Genomic DNA, 9,171 nt, shown 5'->3' with positions numbered 1-9,171 from the left:
ATTGTACAAGAAAGGGAAATTTGGGTGAAGTAGAACATTAGATTTTAGAAACAGATATATCCATATGAAAATATGAATACAAGTGTTGAACAGGCTATCTCCTTGCCAGGATTCAATTAAAAGTACTCTTCAATGCCTCTGTCTGAAAATTACTATACTCATCTTTAAAATCTAGCCCTAGATTTGGCTTTATTTGAGTAGAGAATTGAGGATGATAATGATGATGATAATTAACAAAGCTCTTAAGGATTTGGAAAATTATATATGTATGTGTGTATGTATTATTTGTAAGCTATTAAAGCTATTATATATTAAGCTCTTAAAGCTTAATATGCAATAAGACTTTGGGGATACTCTGTGTGAATACATGCATATCTTTGTATATTTACATCCATGTATATAGTAATACATATGTGTATATGTTTGTATGTGCTCATATATGTATATGTACATATATTCATACATATTGTTGTTCAGTTGTTTCAACCATGTCTGATTTTTTTGTGACTCCATTTCATGTATGCTTGACAAAGATACTAGAGTAGCTTGTCAGTGCCTTCTCAAGTTCATTTTAGAGATGAGGAAATTGAGGCAAACAGGGTTCAGTGACTTGCCCAGAGTTATAGTAAGTGACTGAGGCCAGATTTGAACTCAGGAAGTTGAGTCTTTCTGACTTCAGACATATAGCAATCTATACGTGCATATATGTGTGTGTGTGTGTGAATATATATATATATATATATATATATATATATATATATATATATATAGTGTGTGTGTGTGATTAACTCAAAACAATTCTATGAAGGAGATGCTATTATCATCCCCTTTTTTTATAGATGAGAAAACTGAGGCTAAAAGGTTTAATGACTTGCCTAAGGTAAGCTAGTGTCTGAAGAAGAATTCATGCTTTAGTTTCTTGGCTCCATGTCCAGCCTTCTATCTATTATGGCCCCAAACTGCCCCTTAAAACAGCAGTAAAAATGTAGAATGTACCCACCATGTACTCAGATGATAGGGAGATTCTGGCATTGAAGCGCCATGCTCTTTTGCCCTCCTAGAACTTCTCTTGCCAGTAGTGCACACATTTGTGAATCCCTCTCCCCTGCGTGCAGCTCATTCTGGAATTTGCAAACAATCTGAAAGGCTTCAAGTAAACGTCTGCTTGAACAGTACACCAGCAAGCACTAATTAAATCTATACTCACCCTTGATTGGATCTATTGTTTACAGGTCATCTGTGAGCAGATTTTTGAAGACTCAATTGGTATAATTCAGACACTGGAACAATAGAATAACCCAACCACAAGTGGTTGATGTGAGCTTTACTTTCAATTTTTGTCAGCTCTTTAGAAATTTGAACCATAAAATGGTGCCTTTTATGAGTATGGCTGGAACCACTAAACTGACCCAAAGGCAACCTAATCAAATCAGTGGGCTATTTAAAATAATCAGTGTCCATAAAAGGCAGAATTGTTGTTGCTGTTGTTCAGGCATGTCACAGTCCTGTCTGACTCTTTATGACCCTACTTGGGCTTTTCTTGGCAAAGATACTAGAATGATTTGCCATTTCCTCCCCTAGCTCATTTTATAGAGGAAGAAACGGAGGCAAACAAAGAGAAATGACTCGTTCAGGATCACCCAGTTAGCATCTGAGGCCAGATTTGAACTCCTCAAGACAAATCTTCCTGACTCCTTGCTTCAACGCTGTACTAGCTGGATGCCCAAGTGGCAGAGTAGGCTAGTAGAAAGGGCCCTGGATTTCGAGTCAGAGGCTGAGTTGGGATCCCAACATTACTGCTTCTTCCCTCTGTGACTCTAGTCAACTCATTTCACTTCCTTTGGCCTCTAAAATTGGGGAGTTGGATGTAGGAGTTCTGTTCAGCAGAGGGCACAAGAAACTACAGTAATGGACTGGGAGATGTATGCTGCACATATGACCCCACTCCACTTGAATGGAATCCGTCTGTAACCATGAAAAATGATCTCCACCCATATTCTAGCTACTGCTGGTGGAGACACTCCTTCTGTTCAGTGACAGTAACTTGCACTCTGAGGCTAGACTCCATGGCTCTAGGGGCTGCAAAATTAATGCCGTGCAACAGGCAAAGACAAAGGTCCTGCAATCCCCAACCAGGCCCCGAGAAATGTTTTCCTCCAAGTGTCTTGTTTCTTTTCAACTAAATATATTCATCAGGACCACTGCTTCTGGTGGAAGAGAGTTGTCTTCTGGGTGGTATGGGTGAGAGCGTTGCCAAGCAAACCTGAATTATCCCGAGGGCTGTAAAACAAGCAATTGCTTTTTAAGAGGTACCGTGATATTGTGTGTTCCTTTCGTTTTTCTGGCAGTGATGATTTTCTGCGATTTGTGGTTTTGCAATTTCTCTTTCTGCAGACAACACCCTGGCTCCAAGTCAATGCCCCCATTGGGGAAGGGGGGAGAAGAAAGAGGGGGGCAGAGATTCCCCCAGAGCTCTGACTGCTCCAGGAACAGAAGGAAATGTTAATGAAATAAGTCAGAAAGAATGTTAGTGCCTGGTCAACACTGGTTGGCTGGTGAGGAAGAAAATGGCTTTTAATAAATTTCATTGTGTGGCCAGGATTTCATGGGAGACGTTTTGCTCCTTGTTCTTACCGCTGGGTCAAGATGCTTCTGTGAGGCTTCTCTTTGCTACTCCATCGAGCTCAGTCTGAATTTAAATCCATTGTATCTGAAAAAGACTAGACAAACTTCCTTAGCTATGAGTTCCCTTCAGGCCCTACTGGGCCAGTGAGGCTCTCTTGCTCTGTTGCCTTTTTACTTTCTAATACCCTGGATTTGGTTTCTTTAATCATTTTAGGGTGCCGGAAGGCAGACTCCCCATATTGTTTCTGATCACCTTTCCTACATCTCTCCTATTACTAAAACTGCCCTCTTTGCCAGGATCTTTGGTCCCACTTCCAGACACTGTAACATTTATCTAGGCTAGAATAATGTGTTCTAGTTTCTTTTCATTACCTCTGGAAAGGCTTTGTAGACTTTTGTTTGCTTATTTTTCTTTTCTTTTCTTTTCTTTTTTTTTTCATGGCTACTAAGCACCATGTTGAAGGATTGAGAGCTGCATCCAGCTGAACCCTAGGATTCTTCCCCGGCTCATAATTTCATAGCCAGTGCCTCCCATGCTCTCTACTGGACCCATCCCCAAGGTTTATATCCCACTGTTAGTCTGTTTTCTATGCCACTATCAATTTCCTATGCCAATGACTCCTCTGCTCATGACCTAAATGTCACTGCTTTCTTTGTTTGTCCCTAAAAGGAGCATCCAGATAATTATTCCACAAGTGCCAGGGTCTACTGTAGGCTGGGGGGTGGTGTGGGGACAGGGTCAAAAGGAGGAGGAATGACCTTTATGGATAATATTAAATAGCTATAGATACATTTTACTATTTAAAAATTTTGAGATTCTTGTTCATCTTTCATGCATACAAATCATATCGCAACCCCTGTATTTACTGAATCATGGCCTTCAAAAGTTGATTTGACTGAAGAATTTATGATGCTACAGCCAACCCAGGCAGTAATGAGCCTCTTGGCACTCAACTGGGTTAATTCCTGAATGACAGATGAATGACTTGTCTTGGAGTTGAAGTCTTTCCAAACTGGGAGTCAAAGCTATCTGCTGGCAAGACTTTCTAAAGTCCAGTGCCTCTGCCACATATCAAGCATAAGAGAATAACTTCTATACAAGCATATAAACTCTCTTGTCAAAGTTCAAAGTTATCTGCTTTTCCTTATCGTAGTGAAAATGTTCTTCAAAGCTCTCCAGGAATCATGTATTCCAGAAGGTCCTACCAACATAGAAAGACTTTGAGTACAAACACCATGATAGACCGTATCTCTGTTATCCAAGTTCGGGTCTGGCTAAGTTTGGAGAGGCTCAACAGCATTCGAGATGAGGAATTCTCAAAGACTTTCTGGGAGATAGAGTATTGAACCTCATTGATAGAGAGATTGTATTTATGAAATCATAGATCTCTGATGTACTCAAATATACAGTGTCCCCAAAGTCTTTATATAATCTTAAGGTTTAATAGCTATTAAGGGAGTCTCAAAAGTCTTAGTGAAGTCTTAAGGCTTAATAGCTATAAAGTTTAATAATAACTAAAGTTTAAGATTTTAGTAAAACTTTTGAGATATCCTATATATTTATGTGTACATGCACACATACAAATATACAGACATATGTAGAATTCCCTCTAGGGTACCCAATTTGTACTCCCTCGTATGGATTGAATCCCTAGAGGGTAGCTGCTACTCTTTAAGTTTCTAGGGCACCCTGTGGGTCTGGATTCATAAAATTATAATTCACATGTCCCCACCAGTGTGCTTCCATTAACAATCATTCTATAGATACAATTAGTTTCTAGCAAAAGTAAGAACATTACTCACTAACAGGAATGAGTATAGCTATAGAACATTCCTTCATGTAAGCCTGGGTCCATATTCTTATAGCATCTGGGGAAAAAGTAAGCCCAAACTTGAAGTACAATAGTAGTGAGATAGATGACGGCTAGATGGATAGATGGATAGACAGAGAGATATACACTTATATTTATATCTATACATATATTTACATATATATTTATATATTTGTGTGCTTACACATACACATACATACACAGAATATGTGTGGCCAAGGTAATTCAAAACTTTTGGTAAAAGTTGAATAGCCCAAGCCATGAAAACTGAAGGTATAGGGGGGTAGGGCAAGTAATGTAATTTTAGCTTTATTAATGGAACATAAGATTTTATTCCTCCGCTAAAGTCTTCCTTCTGTACTTCATCACTAAAAGGTGATGATTTTTATTGAACCACTACAGATCACGAGAACCATTCCCCCAAAGCATGGAGAGATTACTATATGCACTAGTGGAGAAAATATTCAGGCTGATGAAATACTAGATCCCTTAAGTATTGAAATGTAAGCCTACATGGCTCTTTTAGTAGCTGCATCATTCTGATGGCTCATGTTGAACTTGAATTTAGCCAAAATCCTTACATGCTTTTCACATAAAATGCTATGAAGCCAAAAACCACTTTTAGCCTGCATACAGAGAGATGATTATAAAAACCTAATTCCAATATTCTATACTTTTTATTTTCTATCACTTAAAATTCCATCTTATCTAGAGGTTATTAATTCTTCATTCAATCATTAAATGTACTGGTAATCTTTCTCCAATTTTTATCATCTGCTGATTTGACAAACACATATTTCCTTTCATATTAATCAAAAGTTCATAACTATATAATATAATTAATGATTCTAGACTCTGGAACATACCATCCCAATTCTTAATCTCATTGATGATTTAAGATCCCAGAACCTGGATTGTTCCATTTTCCCTTTAGGCATTCGAGGATACTTCTAAGTAGTTGAGGGTGACTATTTCTAAATGCTATCAACTCAAGCTTCCATTCCATTGTACAGTCCCCTCCATTACTGCTAGGAATTAGTAATTTAGTTCCATTTAATACCATTCAGTTTTTACAAAGGGTTGTTTACCTCAAAGTAGTGAGAAAAGAAGTATAAAAATTTCCCCCACAAAATCCTGGGAAACATTCCCTCCTTTGCCACTTCAGTCCCTGGACAATGTGAATTCAAACCTATAGTAATTTCTACCGAGGGTTCAACCTACCACGTTCTCTTCCCAATGTGGCATAGCCACTGACTAAGTTATTTTACAGCTTCTTTTCAGCCAAATCCATCAGGCCATTCCTCCTGAATCTTACTGCTAGACTGGTTGATTGGCTGCCAAATCTCACATGGATTCTAGAGCCCAGAATAACCTTTCTAAGTTCCCAATATTCCTTAATCCCAAAAGGAAGGAATAGGTATAAATCAGAGAGAACAACAATAGGGTCATGTGCTCTCCATTTCATGCCAGTGTGGGGCAAGAGAGGGAAGGGCCATGGCTCCTCCCCAATTCAGAAGCCCACAACACTTTGTCATTATTTTTCAAATAGGAAAAAAGAAGACATCTTTCTTTGACTCATTAGTATCTTTTTAAAAGTCCTACTAGTTTAGACATAGCAACTAAACAAAAGACTTCTCTATTTTATGTGATAAATATAACAGAAACAGTACCTCCATGTTCTCGCAATGTCTGATATAAAATAGGTATTTAACATTGACTGACATCCTAGGGTCCAAATGGGGACTGTATCAACAGAGCACTATACAGAATCATAAGAACTAGGTTTACTGGCCAATCGCCCATTCTGTTAGTAACAATACTGAATAGGATGGAGTCAAGGAGAGAGAGAGACTTATAACCTTGCTCCAACTTGGTAGAAATCTTTTTTATTTTTAATTTTAAAAACTTTTATTTAATTAATTAATTTAGAACATTTTTCCATGGTTATAGGATTTATGTTCTATCCCTCCCCTACTCCCACCTCTTCTCATAGCCGATGCACAATTCCACTGGATTTTACACATCATTGATTGCGCTAGGGTGCTCATTTTGAGTCAATATCCCTAATTATATCCCCATCCTCCCATGTGATCAGGCAGTTGTTTTTCTTCTGTGTTTCTACTCCCACAGTTCTTCCTCTGAATGTGAATAGCATTCTTTCTCATAGGTCCTTCAGAATTGTCCTGGATCATTGCATTGTTACTAGTAAAGAAGTCCATTACATTTGATTTTACCACAGTGTATCCATCTCTGTGTATAATGTTCTCCTGGTTCTGCTCCTTTCATTCTGCATCAATTCCTGGAGGTCATTCCAGTTCACATGGAATTCCTCCAGTTCATTATTCCTTTGAGCACAATAGTATTCCATCACCAACAGATACCACAATTTGTTCAGTCATTCCCCAATTGAAGGGCATACCCTCATTTTTCAGTAGAAATCTCATTTTTTAATATTTTATTTTTCCCTAATTACATGTCAAAACAAATTTTAGCATTTACTAAAAAAAAGTTTGAGTTCCAAATTCTCTCCATCTTTCCTACCTTCACTCTCTCATTACCCTTCCTGAAACAGCAAGTAATCTGACATGTGTAATTATGTAATCATTTTACATGTGCAAACTTTTCCATCTTAGCCATTGTGTGGAAGAGAAAGAGAGAAAGAAAGGAAGGAGGAGGAGAAAGAAAAGGAGAAGAAAGAAGGAAGAGGAAGAGGAAGAAGAAGAGAAAGGAAGGAAGGTAGGCAGGAAGGAAGTGAAATATAGTATGTTTCAGTTTGCATTCAGACTTCATCAGTTCTTTCTCTGAAGACAGATGGCATTTTTCATCATGAGTCTCTGGGATTGTCTTAGATCACTGCATTTCTGAAAATAACTAGGAAATTCACAGTTGTGCATCCAGAGTATTGCTTTTACTGTGTATAATGGTCTTCTGGTTCTGCTTACTTCACTTTGCATTAGTTCATGTAAATCTTTCCAGATATTTCCAAAATCATCTTGACAGAAATCTTATTAAGCAACATTCTTAACCAGTTGCCTAACCAGTTACAAATCCAACTATACACTCATCCATCTGATATTTCTCTATATAAGATTATCTTAAGAAACCTTGTCAAATGGTATACATATATACATATATATGTACATATGTATGTAACATATATATGTATGTATGTATGTATATGTCCCCTAATAGGATGAAAAACACTGAACTTGGAATCAGGAAGACTCATTTTCATGAGTTCAAATATGGCCTTAAACACTTAATAGCTGTGTAACCCTGGGCAAGTTACTTAATCCTATTTGCCTCAGTTTCCTCATCTGCAAAATGAGCTAGAAAAGGAAATAGAAAACCACTCCAATATCTTTCCCAAGAAAACCTCAAAATGGGATCATGAAGAGTCAAATACAACTGAAAAACAACAACAACATGATAAGGAGTGGACCTATGATTCAATTGGTATAAAGCACACCCATGTGAGAAAATACCAATGCTCTCTCTGTTATATTACTTCTACCCCTAATCCAAGCAATAAGTGGACACAAAGCTCATATAGGAAGGAGTTCAATGTTACTGTTCAGTCATTTCAGTAATGTCTGACTCTTTGTGACCCCATTTGGAATTTTCTTCACAAAGATACTGGAGTAGTCTTCCATTTTCTTCCTTAGCTCATTTTACAAAAACTGAGGAAAACAGGGTTAAGCAACTTGCCCAGAGTCACACAGCTATTAAATGTCTGAGATAGAATTTGAACTCAGGAAGGTGAGTCTTCCTGATTGCAGGCTCTGCACTCTATCCACTGTGCCTCCTAGTTATTGATCATCTATGCCCAAGCCCCATGCCTTCATTTTATGTGTGAGAAGACTGAGACCCAGAGGGATTGAGTGACTTATTCAATAAGAATGGAGAAGAATCAGCTTTTTAGAACAGATATTCTGATTACAAAACAAATGCACTTTGCAGGGCAACACTGGCATATATATATATATATATATATATCTTCAAGAAAGAGATGACAGCAGATCTACAGGTGAAGAAAATTCTCTAGTTCCAGTAGAGTATTGAGGGAGGTTATTTACAATACATACATTTGCATACAAGCCTCAGTTTCCCTTAAAATTCTCTAACCTTGCTCTAATCTAGTTTCTACTCATTTGCCTCCTAAGTTATATTTCAAAAGATGTTACACACACATACCAGCTCTACCTCCATCCCCTCAATAAACTTCAGTGGCACCTACTACCTCTAGAACCAAATATTAGATCCTTTGTTTGACTTTAAAAGACCTTCCCAACCAGAGCCCTCCCTACTTGTCCTGTATTCCTACACTTTACTCCTCTCTACCAGTTCTATGATTTCACTATACCAGCCCTGCTGTTCCTCACAAACATATTCCATGCCTTTCTTTTTCTTTTCTTAATAGTAATGCTTTCCCTTCTTATCTCTGCCTTCTGGCTTCTTGCCTTCCTTCAAGATTCATTTTCTTGAATCTCATTTTCTACAGGAGATCTTTCTTGTTTTAAATTATTCCTAGTATCTTCTGTCTGAGGTTACATTCCATCTGTTCAGTATCTATCTTGCATGTGCATTTTTTCATATTGTTTTTCTTTATCAGAATGTGAACTCCTTGATGGTAGGGACTATATATATATATGTATATATATATATACATATATATATATATACATATATTTATATGTATGTATATATATTCATT

Source organism: Gracilinanus agilis, chromosome 4, assembly GCF_016433145.1.
Source record: "Gracilinanus agilis isolate LMUSP501 chromosome 4, AgileGrace, whole genome shotgun sequence".
NCBI classification, from domain to species: domain Eukaryota; kingdom Metazoa; phylum Chordata; class Mammalia; order Didelphimorphia; family Didelphidae; genus Gracilinanus; species Gracilinanus agilis.
This window is presented reverse-complemented; position numbering follows the sequence as displayed.